General features: G+C 42.3%; 1 protein-coding gene across 1 annotated transcript in view; it reads left to right on the forward strand.

The window, feature by feature from the left end:
- Window positions 1-21672, forward strand: part of NECAB1 (N-terminal EF-hand calcium binding protein 1) — a 356712-nt gene that overhangs the window by 311080 nt on the left and 23960 nt on the right. The window lies entirely within an intron of this gene.

Consider the following 21672-nt stretch of genomic DNA (forward strand, 5'->3'; position numbering starts at 1 on the left):
TCATGCTTCTCAGTGGCAGTCTGACATGTAGTTCTCAATGCACTGGGAGTGCAGTAATCAGGGTACTCTTAGTCCATTGACACTTCCTCCAGTTCTGCAACTGACAGCCCATACAGCGGTATTGATAGAGAGCTGAAGTGTTGGCAGGATCTGGGGTAGAGAAGGCCCAAAGTTCCTATATAATGCAGCGTGGTTTCTTGTTGGGCATGACTTGATAAAGGAGGCCATGCCTATGAAACGCGTCATTATAGCAACCTTGACGTAACCTCTGTTTTTCGTTTCAATAATTTTTATTAAGTTTTCAAGACAATGAGAACAACAAACATCATAATCAAACAAGCGCAGTTTGAATAAAATAAACAACTGACAAAGTGCAACATAAACTGGAAGAAGGCGTTGGAACAGTAAATGCACAGGGAACACATCATATCATAGAAGTTGAAGTAGTGCACCATTCCATCTACCTGAGCGCAGGGTAACCTAACTAGACACGAACACAAGAGACAAAGAAATAAAGGAACGAAAGGGGAGAAGTAGGTAGAGGGGGGGGGGGGGGTCAACCCGAGAGTGGGCAAACCCACCTCCAGTTGGCTGTGCTGTCAATGCCGAGAGGGCTCCTTAGGCCGAACCTACAGAAAAGCCAACAGGTATTGGATCCAGGGTTTCCAAACTCTATCAAACTGAGGGCGCTTATCTAGAAGGGTGGCCGAGAGGCGCTCATTAAACATTATCTAGGTCAGTTTGTGTTTTACTAGATCAAACAGGACCGTGGGAGACCTCCATGATCTGGCAATTGCCAGTCTGGCCGCTGTAAAAATAAACGCTGCCAATTTCCTGGCTCTACCAGGCTCCGGTACCAAAGAATGTCCCAGCAGGGCTTGTGAGGGGGACTTAGTAAGGTTTACCTGAGTTAAAGAAAATATAAAATTATACGCCCTGATCCAAAATCTTTTTACCTTGGGGCAAGTCCACCAGGTGTGCAGGATCATGCCCCTCTGGCCACAGCCACGAAAGCAAGTCGCCGGAGCCCCCTGAGCAAATGCAGCTAGTAACTTCTGTTTTACATAGATGCGTCCCCACCACCCAATGAAGCATCAAGAGAGCTGCAGCACCACAGTGATTTTTGATCATTTAACTAGGTGAACTACAACTACTAGCATACTGTGGGGGTTTTGATCATGCAATCTCCAGCTGTTTGAAGTGTTGGCAGGAGCCTGACTTTGCACCCACGATCCACTAATCACAGGTGCAATGCTTTGTAGGTTCCTGTAAAAAAAAAAGAAAAGAAAAGAAATGCTCATTATTTTCCAACATTTCTTTTTTTTGTGAACTTTGAAGTGTATCTCCAGCCAAAATAATTTTTTTCAGTTTTGCATAAAGAGGGGGTTAGAATATCTGCCACTTTTTACTGTTGTATATGTTTACTTGGGGTGATTTCCCTTACTTCATCTCCTGGTGACAACAGGAACAATGTTTGGAACAAAAATATCTTACTAGTAGGAAGGCTAAAACCTCTGTCAACGTTTTATTGTTAAAAGTGGATACACGGTGGCGCAAGCAAGTAGCATAATACTAAAAGGTAGTCCATGGGGTAGCCATGTAGGCTATCCTAAAAGTCTTTTGTAGTGGGACAAGGAACAGTCCATGCACTCAGGGCCAGCCTAGTGGCGAGCGGAAACAGTCTCCAAACATGCAAGATACAAAGAGAGAAAAACAGGCGCCCCTGAGTAAAGACTGTAGCATTTAATGAGCAAGGTACATTAAAAACTTACATCAAAGTAAGTAGCTGACTTGAAAAAGGAGCGCGTGCTGGTATTCCACCACAGTGCGCATGCTCGGAAACGCGTCGTTATCACGCCGGAAGATCCCTGGACGACAAATGCGGCTCACCCTGTGTTCCACCCTGCGGTCTAAGCCTCAGTCCCACCCTAGTGACACCACTCCACTTCCTGCGGGACAGGAACCGGAAGGACAGAGAGGACTACTGACCATCAGTGGTGGCCCCATACCGTACATTGATGCCGGAAGGACCCATCTCATCTACATTTACTTACTTTGATGTACTGTAAGTTTTTAATGTACCTTGCTCATTAAATGCTACAGTCTTTACTCAGAGGCGCCTGTTTTTCTCACTTTGTAACTTTTTATTGTTGCTTGTGTCCCTGGTATTAGGGTTAGGTAACCTACCGTCTGCCTCTGTTCCTCCCCACCCATTATGAAGCAGTTCGGGAATAATGCATTTAGACTCAAAATATGCTGAAAGCAGAATTTGTTTATTAATTGCATTGCATCTGCTTAAGCACACAGGATAAGATGGGTGGTAATAATTATTTTTTTACCAATGAGGGGTACTTCCCAAAAGTATACATCAAAAAGTGGAACCCCCTGTACGTTATACAAACGAATGCATAGCGTGTGATCAGGATATGACAATTGATACTTATTTATACAGTACTTTATCTGCCGAACAACACAAAAGGGAGGTAGCAGTGTCTTGTCTATCACTATACAAAATTCATCAGTTCTTACGATACTTCTTGAATTTAACCCTTCACCTTGAAGGTTGAGGGAAACCAGGTGAAGGAGAATTTCCCCACTTTTTTGTCCAGATGACAACATTGTCATGGGGACAGAAAGCGAGAGAAAATGTCCCCAACAAGGCCTCACACAGCAATAAAACTTCACATAGTTTATACCCCTAAAATAACTATGTAACAGCCAAAAGGTAAACTAGTCCAAATCAAAACAAAGATTAAAGCAGTCTCTCTCCTTCACTTCCTCTTATTTTTCAGTCACTGTTATCCCTTAAAGCAGAACTACATTCCTCAGAATACTCACCTCCATTCCAGTGACTAGTGGCTCCCTGCTGTCTTCTCCCCAAGGCTTCTTCTGGATGCCGGATTTTTGGCCTCTTGTTTGGCCAAAAGGCATGATGTGCCTTCCAAACACTGCACAGAATTTATTAATTCCAGCACACTGGTAGGGTCCTCTCACATGGGCTTTCTGCCCGGCGGACTCCGTTATGCTCTGCGGGGACTGATTCGCCGATCACTGAGCAGGAGGATGATAGCTTTGTCTTCGCTTACTTTGAAGGGACAGACCTGTCAGATCCCCGCTCTCCTCTATGGGAGATTGGATGAAAATGGAAAATAGGGTTTCCATCCGTCTGGATTTCACGGACCACATGGATCGGAGAGCAGCGGGTGTCAGTGGACATGTCACTGCTAACATCCACTGCTCCATAGGGGTACATGGAGCATCTGATTAGGTCCGCTTGAAAAACTGACAGACACACCTGATCAGAAAGCCTGTGTGAAAGGGCCGTACTGTGCCAAAAATGTATGTTGAGTTGTACACCGAGCATCTCTATGCACATTCAATAGAAAACTGCAAACAGGTGAGTTTGTTTAGAAGAGATATAGCATGTCTCTGCAATGAAAAGCTGCCTGCTGCTCCCAATTAAAAAAAATAAAAAAAGTTTAGCTCCACTTTAATAGGGCTTAGCAATGACCTCCACACATTATATTTTCGGAAACATAGTAAACAATACTAAGTCTGTGAATTTGTTCAAATGTTAGGATTTTTCTTCGTAATTAGCAAGTATCTCTACAAATGTCATTATATTTGTATGAACATAGTCAACAATACCAAAAGAGTTGCTGCATAGCTCCTGTCTCCTACCTCCTGCTGTGTTACTCTGATATCCTCACAGCAGGCTCTCTTAAGCCTAGTGCACATGGGCCAAATGGTGGGCAGCATCGGTCGGTTCAATAGAAACCGGCCAATATTTAGCCCGTTTGTACTGCAACCGATCCAACAAACTGGCTTTGTAATGCCACAATCAGTCAGATAAATTACAAGTCTAATCTGCCACAGCGGCAGTCTGACTTTTAGTTCTCAATGCACTGGGAGTGCAGTAATCAGGGTACTCTTAGTCCATTGACACTTCCTCCAGCTCTGCAACTGACAGCCCATGCAGAGATACGGATAGAGAGCTGGAGGAAGTGTTGGCAGGAGCTTGACATTGCAATCACAATCCACTAATTGCAGTTTCAATGTTTTACAGGTTCCTATAAAAAAAATATTAAATGTTATTTTTTTTTTCCAACAAATAAATGTGAATTTATTCATTTTTTTGGGCGAACTTAGCCTTTGAAGTGTATCTTCAGCCAAAATTAAATGTGGGACTTTAGTTCTACTTTAACTGCTCCATCTCAGTACTTCTGGGTTGTGAGATCGACGTTCATTGCTCCAGCACAGCACATATAATTACAACAAAAAAAAAGTAGACACTGATTAGCACAAATTATTTTATTAAGATAACACTCCTAATCGAAAATCTTGTTTCTTTGCATATCTTATATTGTACAGTCCCTCAGCACTGCAATCCTTACCAAGTAAGAAATCTTCCTGTACATAAAGTAGGTAGTGGAGCCTGTGCCTTTGGCTTAGGCAACCCTCCTTTGGTCAGGAGTTTAAAAGCTTAAATTTATTTTTAATGCATTTAAAGTGTGAACTGCCTCCTTCTTCAGAAAAAAATATTTATAGGTAAATGCTTTTTCTCTCATCTTTATACCTAAAAGGATCTCAGGAAACATTTAGGTCTTTTGTCTAAATTGTATTAATTCTGTAGATCCATTGTGCCTGTTTTGGAATGTAGCTTGCACAATAACTCCTCCCCTCCAATGTCTCTCTATTTGCTCAATCAATACCCATAATATCTCAGTTCTGCTGGCATATTTCCCAGCAAAATGGTCTGAAACCCTTTGCCTGCAAAACAATATAGAGGTTGCAACACTTATGGTGGTATAGAAGTATTAGAGGGTATTACAAAGTTTCAACACTTATAACAATTTCAGGTAATTCTTATATGCAATAGTTTAACATTCTGCCACTATAACTGCGACAAATTCATAAACCGCCATGCTGTTGCAAGGAAAGGGAAGGTAATACTATGTTACAGTAAATTGTGCAACACATGTAAGTATTCTGTTGCATCTTAAAGACAGTTCTTGGGCAAAATTCTTTGAAGACAGTTCTGGGACAGAATCATATACACTTTGCTGACATATAAATACATTTGTCGCAAATTGTGCCATTTATTGAACTACAGAGACTGATATCTTATAGGTATTTACAAAATGCTTTATGAATTTTACAGCATTGCTTTTTTAATCCTTTCCCTGTGTTCCTAAGGCACACGTGTCAAACACAAGGCCCGGGGGCCGAATGCGGCCCTCCAGGCCATTTCTTGTGGCCCTCGCACTTCTCCTGCAGGTTCGCCCCTAGTTTCTTCCTGACGACAGCACAAAGTAAGGGGGTGCACTGTGATGTAACGGAGGGTGGAGGACTCTTGACTTCTGATGGTGGGGGGGCTCTAGACATTTGATGTAAGGGGGGGGGAGTGGGGTGCTCTAGACATCTGCTTATAAGTATTATGAGAATACTACGATTCTATGCCAGTTGAAAAGGAGGGTCGCACACCACTGGTATCATCCACAAGAAACTTTATTGGAGACTTCAGACAGAACACCATGGCAGAACCATGTTCTCTGAGCAGTCTCCAGTAAAGTTTCTTGTGGATGATAGCAGCGGTGCGCGACCCTCCTTTTCAGACTTGCAGTAGATATATTTATAAAGTCTTACAGATACAACCGGCCCTTTGAGGGCAACCATAATGCTGATGCGGCCCGGGGTGAAATTGAGTTTGACACCCCTGTCCTAAGGTGTTCCTCAACCCAAGCATATAGCGCCCCCTTAGTCCTTCCTATATATCTTAAGGGGTAGATATATTCTAAGATGTTTACCACCCTCTCTGAGTTGCAAGTTATGCAATGATTCATTTTATGTATTACCCTTTTTACTGTTCTTACATGTCCTGCATATTTTGCAAAAAAAATAAAAAATCCTTTAATGTCACTAAAATCACTTCCTTGGTACTTTCTTACTCCTAATATAGCTTTTTATAAGCCTATCTTTAAAATGTGTTTTCTTCTTGATAGGTGTAGCAAATACCCCCTAAAGAGCATCAGAGTTTAATGGGTCCTCCTAGACTTCCTACTGGAAAACTGGCTTGCTGATACCCAAAATCACTTACCAGTGGCATCTGACTAACATTCACTCATGTCAATCGTTGCATGTAAAATTTTTTGGCTCAAAGTGCAGTAGAGTGCAGTATATGGTTTACATGACACAAAAAAGTAACAAAATCCTTCCCCTCTGTAACTGCCTATACGTCAAGCCCAGCAACCTTTGGTTATGTGCTTTTAAGCCGAGACCGTCAATCTTCAATTGTGAGATCAGCAATAGACTGAGCAGGCTGGTCTGAAGGTGCTCTCCTCAGTAACCACCTTCATGTACTCCCAAGGCCACAATCTAGTCTAGCTTCCAATATTGAGCATTAGGTTCTGGAACTGCTTCCTCACCAGGCAGCAGGCCTGCGAGGCAAAAGGCCACTGTTCTCTTCTCACACTCCTCAGGCAGCAGCCCTGGGAGGCTGTGACAGGATCTGGCAACCCCTTCAGGCAAAGCATGGGAGGGAGGCAAGAGCCCTTATAAAGGGCTCCCTGGATATTTATCTCCTTCCCCAGCCCACAACACTTGCAATAAACTTCCTTGTGATTGGCCGAAAAAAGATTCATAACCCTTAATACTGTTTGTTTTTCTGTCAACTGGAGAATGTTCTCCAGCAACAGGCAGAAAACAAACAACCCAGACGTAGGTTCGATTCACACTAGTGCGACTTGTCAGGTGACTTTTCAGCCTGACAAGTCGCGCTCCCTCGTGGTCCATTGACTGCTACAGGAGCGATACAAGTTGCTCCGACTTAGAAAAAGGGTCCTGTACTACTTCGGGGCGACCTCGGAGCGACTTGCATAGACTTCCATTATGTGAAGTCCATGCAAGTCGCTCCGAAGTCGTGGTGCATGGGAATGCACAAGTCGCCCCCGAAGTAGTACAGAGTCGTGCCGCCCCAGTGTGAACCGACGCTTAAAGAAACCTAACAAATGCAGAAATGATAACAATCAGAGCTCAGACTGGCTACAGCCCAGCTGACTACTAAATTTAGGCTATTGGCTCTTCACCTTTCCTGGGCCACTAAATATTAATTTTGGTTGCTCTATCAGAATTGTATTCAGAATTTCACGCCCCCCTGCAAGATGTGCCAATTTCTTTTTTAATCTTTTACTGCCATCAACATAACTACTATGTTGGCAGCAGTGCTGGCATGTAAAAAACTCAGCCATGAGTTTGTTTGCTTTTTAATATATATTTCTATATTACAGAATTAATCCAGGAAAAGATCACTTTGGATTCCACAGAGGAGCACATTTCTCACAAATTACTGTGGAGTGCACTTATTGCACTTATTGCACTTGGTGAATTTAAATTTTAGCATCTAATGCATGATTTATAAAAATGTGTCAATTTTGCACAAACCTTGGTACTTTATTGCTTGTTTTTTGTGGCATGAGTTTTGGGTATATTAACCACTTTAAAACACTTAAAAAAAGGTACATTTTTTAACATTTCAGGCCAACTTGTTTTCTGCTACATATTTATGGTAAAAAAAATCGCAATAAGTGTATTTTGATTGATTTGCGCAAAAGTTATTGCGTTTACTAACTACAGGAAAGATTTATGCCATTTTTATTGTTTTTTTTTTTACTAGTAATGGCGACGATCTGCGATTTTTTGCGGGACCCCTAACTGACATTTTTGACACTTTTGGGGGTACCAGTGAGATTACTACAGTAATCAGTGCTAAAAATATGCACTGTTACTGTAATAATGCCATTGGCAGGGAAGGGGTTAATACTATTGATGATCAAGGGGTTAAATGTAAGCCTACGGGAGTGATTCTAACTGTGGGGGGGGGGTTGGGCTTGTGAGATGACCATAGAGACATGCGATCCTATATAGCAGGATCGCATGGTCTCTGTGATCATCTCAGGGAGAAGGACAGACGGCTGTGTTTACATCAGCCGTCCATCCTTCTCTGTCAGCGGAGCTGCCTGTCACACGCACTGGCTTCCCCGCTGACGAGCGGGGGTGAGAGCGCGCTGCCGGCGACGCGCGCTCGCCCCCTAGCTCCTCCCAGACGAGCGCCGTACATGTACGGGACTTTGCCTGGGAGAGCCTATCTGCCACCGTACATCTGCGGCGGCTGGTCGGCAAGTGGTTAATAAGTTTTGTGTATGTATTTTGCACTGATTGACACTTTATATGTTCACACATATGATAAGCATGTTATACAAAGAATTAATCATATTAATTATAGTAGGATTGGTTCATTATATTTTTAATTTATTTTGATGGGGGTAATGTTATAGTTATTATTGTTTATTTAGCAGTTTTTATTATTTGTATATCTATTTGTGATATTTTGTAAAGCTACTTTAGAGGGGGGTTTCATACATTTAAATCTTATAGTTTTTTTTTTATCTTATAGTGTTTTTAGTACAAATTATCCCTTTTCTTGCCCCCTATGTTGGGGATATGAGACGTAATCATTGAATTAAGAAAGGTTTAGTGACAGGAAGTAGATTTTTTAGAATTAAGAGTTATTTAAAATCTTTATACACTACCATAGAACATATAAAAGGAATAGAAGTGTTAGGACATTTTTTGGAACAAGATATTAGTATTGATCATAAGGAAGGCTGAATGCAGAAAGAATTGATGCTTTTGAGCTACGGTGTTGGAGAAGACTCTTGAAAGTCCCTTAGATGGCAAGAAGATTAAACCAGTCAATCCTGAAGGAAATCAACCCTAAATATTCACTGAAAGGACAGATCCTGAAGCTGAAAATCGAATATTTTGGCCACCTAATGCGAAGAGGACTCATTGGAAAAGACCTTGATGCTGGGAAACATAGAAGGAAAATGGAGAAGAGGACAACAGAAAACAAGATGGATAGATAGCATCATCGAAACAATGAACATAAAGTTAAGTAAGCTCTGGGAAGCAGTGGAGGGCAGAAAAGCCTGGCGCGCTATGGTTCATGGGGTCACAAAGAGTTGGACATGAGTAAACGACTAAGCAACAGTAACAATTAGTATGGAAGTTCAAAAAAGAGCCTTTATCCTAAATTCTGTGGAAATTGTTTTTAACAACAACTATTTATAATTTGATGGGATATTTTTTTACACAAAAAAGGGTAACAGCAATGGGGTGCACATTTGCACCTGGTTATGCTAAATTATTTATGGGAATGTGGGAAGAACAGTTTATACAACAATATACAATCAATACTATTCTGAAGTTGCTACATAGATATTTACATAGAAATTTGTGGGGGCTCAAAAGAAAATTTTAAAAAGTTCTTGGAATAATTGAAGACCCCATCATTTTGCAACAAATATATAGCACAGAAGAGGTTCATTTCCTAGATGTGAGAATTGAAATAAAATATAGAAAACTTGTAACCAGAACCTTTCAGAAATCCAGTAGTTATAATGGTCTAAGAGCAATGAGTGGCCACTTTAAAAAGCGGATAAATAATGTCCATAAAGGTCAATTCAACAGCAGGACGAGGATATGGCTGAAAGGTTTTCCGAAAAAAAGGTTTTAAAAAGGGAAAAGAGGAAAAGGGAAAAGGGAAAAGAGAAAGAGATGACTTACTAAAAATAGAAAGAATATTCAAATGAAAAGGCAAAAACATTCCTTTCATCACTGATTTTGGGATGAGACTAAAGGAGGTTTAAAGGATTTTGAAGAGCAATTGGCACATTCTGCAGGGAAATGAGATTCTAAATACATTTCTGACAGTGCAAAATAAATTCATAGTAATGAAAAAGTACCAGGTAATTGGTTTGGAGTCTTGAAAAGATTTATTTTGTTTATTGCAAAAGATGCAGGGCATGTAACAACAGTAAAGAGGTAATAAATTGAATAATATGTTCCATTCAATAGCAACTGGAAAGTAATATAAGATTAATTGATGTATAACCTGCAACTCAGAGACAGCGATATACTGTACCTTTCAATGTATAGGAAGAACTAAGAGGATGTTGAAGAAAATGCTAGGAACATACAGAAAGGGTGGAAATATCATAGGGGGAATCGCTAAGACTGTTTGCGTTCTGGGCTCTTGGCACGAACTGCTTTAAATGTAAGAACTACTCGGTGCACCATGCAGCCCCATCTAACCACAGCAACTGTCAACCTCTTATAGACTTTCACCGGCTTCCACCCACATATAAACGCCAGAGCCTCGTGCACCAGAGCAAAATGTTCTTAGGCCTTAGTTCTTGTTATATGTGCTGTGTTAGAGCATTGAGCGTTGACCTCACAACCTGGCATTGAGATAGAACAGTTAACACATCTAAAATCCACTATGGAGAATGCTGGAAAGCTTCCTGTAAGAAGAACAGGGTAACACGACAGGCAGAGGTCAGAGACAGGAGCTACCCAGCAAAAGATTTGGTATTGTTGACTATGTTTATATGAATATGTCATTTTGTAGAGGTGCCTTCTAAATACTACTAACAAATAATATTAACATCGGAACAAATTTGTAGACTTACTTGTAATTATTAACTGTGTTTTCAAGGTAACGTGTGGAAGTGATTGATAAGTACTATTAAGAGAAACTGACAAATAAGAAGTAAAGTAATGAAGGGACAAGGAGAAAAGTTTTGTTTAACCACTTCAATACAGGGCACTTTCACCCCCCCCCCCCTCCTGCCCAGGCCGATTTTCAACTTTTAGCGCTGTCACACTTTGAATGACAATTGCGTGGTCATGCAATGCTATACCCATATGAATTTTTTTTTTCACACAAATAGAGCTTTCTTTTGGTGGTATTTAATCACTGCTGGGTTTTTTTTATTTTTACTAAAAACAAGACAGAGAATTTTGAAAAAAAAAAAGTTTTTCTTAATTTCTGTCAGTAAATTTTGTAAATAAGTAATTTTTCTCCTTCACTGATGTGCGCTGATGAGGCGGTATTGATAGGCTGTACTGATGAGGTGGCACTTATGGACACTGATGAGGAGGCACTAATATGCCGCACTGATAGGCGGCACTGATGGGCGGTACTGATGGGCAGCACAGATGCGCAGGCACTGACTGGCATCACTAATTGGCACTAATTGGTGTCACTGATGAGCATTGATTGGTGTCACTGATGGGCATTGATTGGTGTCACTGATAAGCACTGTTTTTTATTTATTGTAATCAGGGCATTTATGGGCACTGATGAGGTGGCACTGATGACGAGGCACTAATATGCCACACTGATGAGCACTGATAGGCGGCACTTTACCAAGATTGGGGTCGTGCCGCATCTTAGAAACACAGCGCGGCCGCGATCGCTGTGCTGCGCCCCCCCCCAAGGCACGCGAGAGCAGCCATTTTGGGGCGCGTCATATGATGTCCTCCCAGAACAAGAGCCTCACTTCTCTGCCGTCATTTGTCGGTGGGTGGGCGGCAAGTAGTTAATCTTTGTTTTGGTTTAGACTGATAGGCATTGCGGGTGTTCACTGTTTGGTAGTTTTTTGGATAAAAATATTGTTCAAAACAGCAGAGTGCTGCACCTAGGCGCTCCTCTGGGGATAAAGCTGTACTGAAATTTATTTTTATACTTGTGTAATGATTCATACCCATCCCCATGCTATCCTAACCTAACAAGATTGTCTTGGCTGGTGTCACACCTAATGTGTATGTCAAGCCAAAAACGTTTCTCTTAATTGTACATTAGGGGACACAGGTTGAAGTATTTCTGGTGCATTGGGTTTTGCTGTTGCCTTTAGAAGATTAGACACAGGAAAATAAACCTGTAAGACAGCCCAATATAACCCTCTCCAGTCCCGTCATGCTCCAGTTTTTTGCTAGGAGAATGGATATCTTCACTCTGAGAGAGGAAAACCATTTCTTTGAATTCTATTCTTTTTGTCAGGATCATTTTTCTTCTAGCAAATTTCTACTGTTGCTGCAGGGCTAGATGGGGCTCATATTTAAACATTCTAGATCTGCCAATCCTTGACATAACCACAGGGGCCATATCTAGACTCCATTGTGAGGAAAAAGCTTGGCCAGCCTGAAATGTGCCCTTCACGTACTGGGCTGCTGATGTGCTCTACTAGATACTTTGTGTAATGTGTGAGTTGCTACAGAGGGGTTTACAGGTCAAGGCGCTTTATGCACTCATTTGGTGGAATCCTGCCTCTGAAGACCCCTTAGGGAGTATGTCCACCAGAAGAACAACGGTCTGGCGCTTTCTTGCAATGTGGAGTCTCAGGGCATCTCCCAGACCACTGCTGAGGTAAGTATAGGGCTTTGCCTTTGGAGCGGAGCCTATGGCGTGCTTACTACGAGACCTGGCTGTGACACTTTCATTCATGGGTTCGTGGTGAGAACAGAGTGTTGCACCAATTTTAATTATGGTGCCTAATGCCTGCTTCTCTGAGTCTGTGTGGGCAATTTCCTCATAGTCTGCGTGGCCTCTCCTGTGTTGGGCCCTGTGCATTCATGCACTTGTGCATCTTCTAAGCCTTCTGCTATCTCCTCTGCTGTACACTGCATGTTCTTCCCTGGGCTGTCTGCTGCCTCCAGTGACAAAGTCACAGAAGACATTAACCCTTCCTCTTTTCACAGTGCTTTTGTGAAAACCCCTTGAGCAAAATCTATCACTTGAATACTTGGTATGGTGGATCATAAGTGCTAGTGCAGTGGTCATGCAGGATTTGCTACCATATGATCCATGAACTGGTCCAGGAATATTTGCAGTGTATCTCTTAAAGGACCTGACATTGATAGCACAGATTGCTGTCCTCTGCTTGAATTCACTCCTCTGGGTCATCTTAACTATTTCAGGCTTGTCTCCCTCTGTCTTATTCAGGAAGGAATCCTCTGCAACTATGTGTGTTTATGGGAATTTTTTTTGCCATGTTAGTAAATTTAGAATGCAAAAAGTTGCCATCATGCCCACTCCTCCGGAGCTTATCTCTGGTATACCTGAGGCTACTTCTGCACAATCAGCTGAAGATGAGGAGAATGGTACCATATTCTTTTTGTATGAGAATTCTTAGTTCATTGACATAACTCCAAACCATTAGGATACCATGTAGTCCTTATTAACGCAGTCCTCACATGTTTGGGCCTGGAGCAATCTGAGTCAGCTGTATCAAAAATTACCAGCCTAGGTTCTCTCAGAAGCCCCAAACCTGTTAAAACTTTTCAAGTACACTCAATACTTCAACCTGTTTTGTATAGCGTTTGGCCTTATCCAGATAAAGTGTTTACCACTCAGCAATATTCTATTAAGTATGGGTTCCTTAAGAAGTGGGCTATCTCTGCGGCGGATTTGATTTTTCTGTCATAAAAAGATTTTGACTATTCTGACAGAAGAAATTCTGATGTTTATAGACCCTGTGGATAAAAGGTTAGAGGCCCTATCCAAAGCCTTATGCATGCCTCACTCTGCAAACCTTCTTTATGGTCATGTTCCACTGCCAGACCTTGGGTGTCTGGTCCATCAGTGGCGTAGCGTGAGTTGTCAGCACCCGGGGCAAGGCAAGTAATTTGCGCCCCCTAACCCATGGGATTTTAGCACTCGAGTCTCTTCCACTAGATTAGTTAAAGAAACCCTTACCCCCTAAGCACATGTATTGTTTGTTATGAAAATACTGATGTAATTAAAGTAAAATGCATTTAAATACAAGTTTGAATGACCAGTGTGCCCTCTTTCAATGCAGAGAGACCATCGTGCCCCCTTTCAATGCAGAGAGACCATCGTGCCCCCTTTCAATGCAGAGAGACCATCGTGCCCCCTTTCAATGCAGAGAGACCATCATGCCCCCTTTCAATACAGAGAGACCAGCGTGCCCCCTTTCAATGCAGACAGACCAGCGTGCCCCCTTTCAAGGCAGACAGACCAGCGTGCCCCCTTTCAAGGCAGACAGACCAGCGTGCCCCCTTTCAAGGCAGACAGACCAGCGTGCCCCCTTTCAATGCAGACAGGCCAGCGTGCCCCCCTTTCAATGCAGACAGACCAGCGTGCCCCCTTTCAATGCAGAGACTTACCTGCAGCTGCGCCTTCTCCTCAGTCCCCCGCGTCTCCTCGAGTCCTCCCGCCTCCTCCTCGGCCAATGGCATGCGTTCGCCTTTCGGCCAATCAGGAAGCGGGTCTCGGACCCGCTTCCTGATTGGCCAGGAGGAGGATTAGTGTGACAATAGCGAATTTTTATTCGCTATTGTCACACAATGGGTGGGCTCAGGGTGCACTGCTCTTCGCCCTGGGTTAACCTTTTTTTGAAGCCTATTCGAGCCTCTGGCTCTAATCAGGTGATTAAAAAAAAAAACAACCCACTCTGTGACAGCGCCAGGCTGCTGACTCACTCCTGCTAAACTGACTTAGCAGTGAGGAGAGGCAGCATAGGCGGGGCTTGGCTTGCAACGCCACCATACACCAATGGACAGGTGAGGCACAGTCCAGCTCCGCCCCAACCCGCCATTTTCAGCCATAGGGCGGCCGCGCTGGACATCTCCCAGCCGAAAGATGGAGTCAGCCGCAGACAGTGTGTGAACTGTGTATGTCAGAGTCTTGACAGACAGAGTGACACTGCGGATGCGCCCCACCCAGATGTTGCGCCCGGTGCGGCTGGCCCCCCTTGCACCCCCCACGCTACGCCACTGTGGTCCATGGATATGTTCCAAGATCCTGGGCCTATATCAATAGGATATTCTTCTCTCCAGCAACTGGAACTTTTCCAGAAGAGGTTTTCTTTTGGTACACAGGACCCTTTGGCTCAAATCCTGGTCTCTGGAGCATTAGTGCAAAAAATGCTTTTTGCAAATGCACTTGGAAAAGATGATTTCCATTTGCGTCCGTTAGGCCTCCAAGTCTTGGTCCAAACCCACAAACAAGTCCTCCTCTAAATGAGGGGGCACCCTCACTTCTCAGAGTGGGAAAATGTCTGCTGGCCTTTGTGTCCACCTGGTCTTGAGACATTTCAGATGCTTGACTACAAAATGTGGTATCAAAGGGCTTCTCAATCAAATGTAGTATTTCTTCTTATGTGTCCAGTACGGGTGCGCCACCATCATTCTGGCCTTTTGGCTAGAATGGATGGCAGTATAGTATCCCCTACTGGCACGATGGGAGTCCTTAGGGATTTTCCATGTGGGTAAGAGACCAAATCAAGCAGCCACTGGGTGAAGTGGGGTCAGAATTTTTTACCTGATGTGGAAGATTCCAAGGGATCCAGTGCCTTCTGATTTGGGTGGTGCTACCTGGTCAGGCTGAGGGCTGGGAAGGAAGAGCCTGCAGCTTTTTTGGATCACTGTGGATTTGGGACCTTACTGTGAAAATAAGCACTAGGCCACAATACCATCCCCTTTTTTCTACAGCTTGCCTCATGGGCTAGGCCTTTTGACTGAGACCAGGGAGAGTTTTGTTACCAGGCAACAAAAGTCTAGCCATTGTATAGCACATTGGGCATAATTTTTCTCTTCATGTGGGCCACTTCACTTTTTTTATGTCTGCTTATTCACTCACTTGGATCATAGGGACAGGTCTTCGGGGCCTACCCTAAAGTCTAGGGGGAGGATGTGTGGCCCTTATGATCTTTCCTCCCCTGCCAGGGGTCTCTTCAGGGGAGCCCCTAACCTAGTACTCAGTGGTCAGCTTCAGCATACTACAATGAGAAGGGTCTGCTAGTTCTTTTAGCCCATGTACTTGCACTGCTTTTCTATTTGGGCATTCCCATAGTATGAAACCTAGAAATCTCCTATTAAGGAAGCAGTTGGCACAGACTCTATAATTCACCATCCAACATTGTTCATAGTCCACAGATGCTTGAGTGAACTTGAACTTCATCACTTGAACAATCTAGGTCTTCTCTTGGTTACTTAACCATTAGTGTTTTTTTTCTTAGGCGGTTTCTTCCTTTCACCTTACCTAGGACATTGTTCTCCCATCCACAACTTCTTTAAGAGAATCTGACAGTCTCTCTTTTTGTCATTCCTGATGGTGGGGACAGCCTTCTTCTAGTTCCACTGTCTCCAGCTGGATTTGGTAGCTTATCGGTCAAGCGTATAGACTTTAGGAAACGGTTCCAACTTTCCATGTCACGCTCACTCCACTAAATCAATTACGGTAGTTATTTATGTGATTTTCAGCATCAAGTATATGATTCTTAGATATGCAAGGCTGCTTCTTGGTCTTCTGTTCACGCATTTATTACTGTTTACTAGGTGAATTTTAAGGCTTCTTCAGTCATATGGCCCCGTAGAAGCATTTCACCTGTTTGAAAGCATTTCACCTTGTTACATGTTGATTTTGTATGCTGTGTTGTCCACCCCTCAGACTGCTTTTGGACATCCTAATGTACCAGAATTACTTCATCCTGTGTTTTTTAAAATACAAAAAAGAAAACAGGATTTTTTTCACTTACTATAAAATACTTTTTTTGGAGTACATTAAGGGTCCCTCCCCTCTGTTCCAATGATCCACTCCTCCTTTTGATTTACTGCAAAACTGTAGCATGGTGAGAGTGGGTGGGGTTATACTGGGTTGCCTTACAGCTTTGTTTGCCAGTGTCCAATCTCCAGAAGATAGCAGTATAACCCAATTTATCAGAATTATATCACCCTGTGTCCCCTATAGTTTTCCATAGTGGGAATTTGGGTTTTTACTCCTGGGGCTCCATTAAAAAGCCTTTCCTTCATTTCCTGTCCTGCTAACAATGTTTTACCATACAGGAAGTGGGGAAAAATCTGCAACAGTGAAACAGAAAGAAAAAAAAATATGCTTAACTAGCATCTGGAGTGATCATTCCAATTACATAGTTACATAGTAGTTGAGGTTGAAAAAAGACAACAGTCCATCCAGTTCAACCTGTGTAGGTGTGTGTGGCTGTAATCATCTCACATAGCCCTGAATGTCCTGATCCTTGAGATGTTCATCTAATGCCCCATACACACGTGCAGATTATCTGCAGACTTTTGTCTGCAGACTTACCAAAACCATATAATATGAGGTCAAACCTAAACACTTTCAATTTGTATGCAATCCGGCAGGCCCTTGAACTACATAGAAAAGGTAAGTCTGCAGACAAAAGTCTGCAGATAATCTGCACGTGTGTATGGGGCATTGCAGTAAAGAAGCCCCCACGTTGCCTGAGGTTAAAACGCTTCTCCTCTAATCGCATTGTATACACTCTTGTCCTCATGCAATCTCTTCGACTGAACAGCTTTTTTTCTAAGCTGAGATCCCCATTGAGATATTTATAAATTGCTATCATGTCCCCCCTCAGGCGTCTCTTCTCCAGGGAGAATAAATCGAGCTATTGCAGACGCTCTTCATAATTAAGGTCCTCCAATCCTCTAATCAGTTTAGTTACCCTTCTCTGGACTCTCTCCAGCTCCAAAACATCCCTCCTGAGGACTGGCGACCAGAACTGGACAGAATACTCCAGATGTGGTCGGACCAGAGTTTTATAAAGTGGAAGGATTATAGTCTTATCTCTGGAATACATTCCTTTCTTTATGCATGCTAATATTCTGCTGGCTTTGGCAGCTGCCGCTTGACATTGCATGCTATTGCCTAATCTATCATCAACCAAGACCTTTCTCCATTTTTGATTCCCCCAAGGGTTCCCCTCCTAACGTGTATTGTGCTTTTATGTTTTTAGTCCCCAAGTGCAAAACCTTACACTTCTCCACATTAAACCTCATTTGCCATGTCATTGCCCACTCCGTTATTTTGTCCAGGTCATTCTGTAGGATATCTGCTTCATGCTGTGCAGTTATTGCCCTGGCCAATTTGGTGTCATCTGCAAAAACTGATAACGAACTACTGATCCCGACCTCAATGCTGTTTATGAAAAAATTGAACAAGGTTGGTCCCAGGACTGAGCCCTGGGGCACTCCGCTTACAACCTCAGACCAGTCTGAGTATGCGCTGTTTATTACCACCCTTTGGACACGCCCTTTTAGCCAGTTCCGTATCCAAGAGCAAACCCTGCTGTCGATACCTGCAGACCTTATTTTATAAATTAAGCGCTTGTGGGGAACTGTATCAAACGCCTTAGCGAAATCCAAGTACACCACATCTACAGGTCTGCCCCTATCTAGCTCACAGCTCACCTCCTAGTAGAATGTTAGGAGATTGGTTTGACAAGAACGCCCATTTGTAAACCCGTGCTGGTTACTGCTGATGATGTTGTTGTCCTTAGCAAACTCTACGATATAGTCCCTTATCATCCCCTCCAGAAGTTTACATACTATTGATGTCAAACTGACAGGCCTATAATTTCCTGGGACATGCCTCTGCCCCTTTTTGAATATCGGAATCACGTTAGCTTTCCTCCAATCCCCTGGTACATTTCCTGTCCTAATACTGTCAGCAAAGATCGGGAACAGTGGTCTAGATATAACCATACTGAGTTCCTTGAGTACTCTCGGATGTACACCATCTGGGCCTGGTGATTTGTTTGTGTTAAGTTTATCCAGCCTTTCCCTGATTTCACCCTCTGTTAGCCATAGTGGCAAGTCCTGTGTATTACTACTAACCATACAGTCATGGTCAGTGTACCCCTCCGTTTCCTGTGTAAAGACCGACGAGAAAAAAGCATTCAGCACTGTTGCTTTTTCAGTGTCCTCTGTAACCATCCCCCCATCATGGTTAATTATGTGTGCAATATGCTCTGCCCTAGCTTTTTTGCTGTTGATATATTTAAAGAATTTCTTTGGTTTTTTTTTTACTATCCTCTGCTATTTGTCTCTCAAAGTTGATTTTAGCCATCTTGATTTCGTGTTTACTTTTCTTATTTGCCTCCTTGTATTGCTCGAAAGCCGATACTGTGCCCTCTGATTTATATTTCTTGAAGGCCAATTTTTTCCCCTAATAAGTTTTTTAACGCTACTGTTTAGCCAGCCAGGTTTGGCTTTGTCTCTTCTAAATTTATTTCCCATAGGAATGCACTGCAAGATGCATTTGCTTAATGTGTTCCTAAAGCATTCCCATTTTTTCTCTGTGGTCAGTGATCCCAAGGTTTGGTCCCAGTTTACCCTTTGCATCCATGAGTACATTTTTGGAAAGTTTGCCCTTCTGAAGTTTAGGGTTCTTATGTTCCCCACTTGCCTTGTTATATTGTTATTTACGCTAAATGTGATCATCCTGTGATCGCTAGAGCCCAGGTAGTCATGGACTCCTACCTCCGAGATTATGTCTGGGTCATTAGTGATCAATAGATCCAGGACTGCGTTTTCTCTAGTTGGAGAGTCCACCAACTGTGACATGTAATTATCCTGTAAGGTTTCCATGAATAGACGGGCATTCTGTGAGTGTGTAGTCCCCTGTTCCCAGTCAATGTCGGGATAATTGAAGTCCCCCAATATGATGACTGATCCCAGTTTTGCCACTTTACCCAGTAGTGCTAAAAATTCCAGCTCTACCTCCTCCCCTTGTTTAGGTGGCCTATAGCAAACCCCCACAATTACTTTTCCCTTTTCTCCTTCCCTATGGAGTTCTACCCACAAAGATTCTAAATCCATGCTCATCCCATCCGTAATGTCACTCCTCTCTATCACCTTTACATTGTTCTTGACATAGAGACATACCCCTCCCCCTCTTTACCTCTTAGGATCCCACCAGGTACAGTATGCCTGTCCAGAAAAAGTCTTTGTTCAACAGTACCAAGTCCAGAAAAAAGGAGTCATTTTGAACTCTCAAAACTCAATTTTTTTATAATATAAACAAAAAATCTGAACTTTACAGGTATGTGTTATCTTTTGGAGCTTTCCTTCTTGCATACCCAGACCTTAAACAAGGTGGCCACCATTTCTGGAAAATCCAGTGCCCCACACTTTCTTCTACTTCCAGAAATAAACTTTTCCAGGGGATCTAGCCTTCCCCTATTCTACTAAAGAAAAGCATTTTTATTTATGTATGTGTCCCTGTTCAAAATGTCCCCATATCCTCGCTGACACTATCAGCTACCTTTTTATCCAGTCTGTACTAATTCTGTTTGGAAGTTATATATACCCTATATATATTATATATAGTATATATTATATACAGTATATATTATGTGCATCTATCTATAAACATAACTAAATACTAACCTTCAAATAGAATACCATACTGTGTGTGTGATCAAGTGCCTGCAGAAAGAATTATTGTTTAAATGAAAACATTGTCTGATTTTCCTGCAGTGGCCTTTGTGCAGTATGAATGAATAGCCAAGACCATTAGATGTAAGATATAAACCCTCAGGAGAATAGAAAGTAGCAGGAGATCTGTGACCTTTTCAGAACTTGTGTTCCGGCTGCTTCTCTCTGCTTCACCTTTGATGTTTTGTTCCTTAAATATATTACTGTTCAAATGTCAAAATATTTTTCACCCAGATATCAGAATGCAGTTGCGCTTAGTACTTTAATGAACTTAAAGTGATTGTAAAGGTTTGATTCTTTTAAAAATAAAATATTAATCATGTCATACTTACCTGCTACATTGGTTTTGCACAGGGCAGCCGTGATCCCCCTTTCCTGGGGTCCCCCGCTGAGGCTTCTGGCTCCTCCATTTTAGTGAGTGCCCCCATAGAAAGCCGTTTTCTAGGTGGGCACTCATGCTGGCTCACTCCTGAGCCACCCTGTCTGCATCTATTGTCACACATGCATCTCGGCCCCGCCTTCTGCTTCCTTGTCACAGGAATTGTTTGACAGCAATGGGAGCCAATGCCTCCTGGTGCTTTCAATCTGCCCCATGAAGAGGGAGAGAACGGAGGAGGCGATGGATCAAGAATGGACTGAGGTACAAATAAGGGGGGCTGTAGGATTCTGTAACAAGGAAGGTTTGTACATTAATGCATAGAATGCACTAAGATAAAAAAAGAAGCTTTAGAATCACTTTAAGGTAAATATGTACTCTGCTAAAAGCAAACTAAATCAACTTTTTCCAGTAGTTACCATGAGATGTCCACCAGTACCTACCCCTTACTGGTAATTTTTGGTACTCTTGAGTATGAGGCTCTTTTGAACACTCATTCTTACCTTTTTCATGCCATTCTAAGTGCCTAAATGGTTAGCCTATGCAAATCCTAACATTGTTTAGGTTTTTTGGGAGCTCTAATGGAGGTTTGGCAGGCAGTACTGGGAAACTAAGATCAAACTTGTTACGGTGCTTGCGTACGTTAGATTAATTGATTTAATCTTTATAAAGGTTCATTTGAAAAAAAAAAAAGGAATCTGTTAAAATTTGTCAGTAAACACTAATTCCGCCACAATACATCCAAAAAAATGTAATCTATTATGAGTGTGGCTAGCCTTTAATTAACAAGTCTTCTCTCAGCATGTTAAAATTAACTTGTATTAGACATAAAATATATGAAGATAATAGAACGGTTTAAATATTTTTTATGTGTTCATTCCCATCAAGCACTATAGTTCTACTATAAAATAGAGGTGCGAGGCACATAAAATACTAAATAAGCAGCTATACAGGGCAAGCTACTCATTCTATCTGACATTTACTATCTTATTTGTCTCTAAGGGAATTTCATGAAGATATCCTCAAAGAGATAAATGCTGATATAGATATCTGTATTCAGTTCACATATAAACCCTGGAACCTATAATACTAGAGTGAGTTGCCAGCAGCTGTTACAAAAAAACGAATATAAATAATTGAAAGGCCAATCTTGTTTTTACAACATCTCCCAGCTC

This window comes from Pelophylax lessonae, assembly GCF_965119305.1.
Source record: "Pelophylax lessonae genome assembly, chromosome: 5".
Classification (NCBI taxonomy): Eukaryota; Metazoa; Chordata; class Amphibia; order Anura; family Ranidae; genus Pelophylax; species Pelophylax lessonae.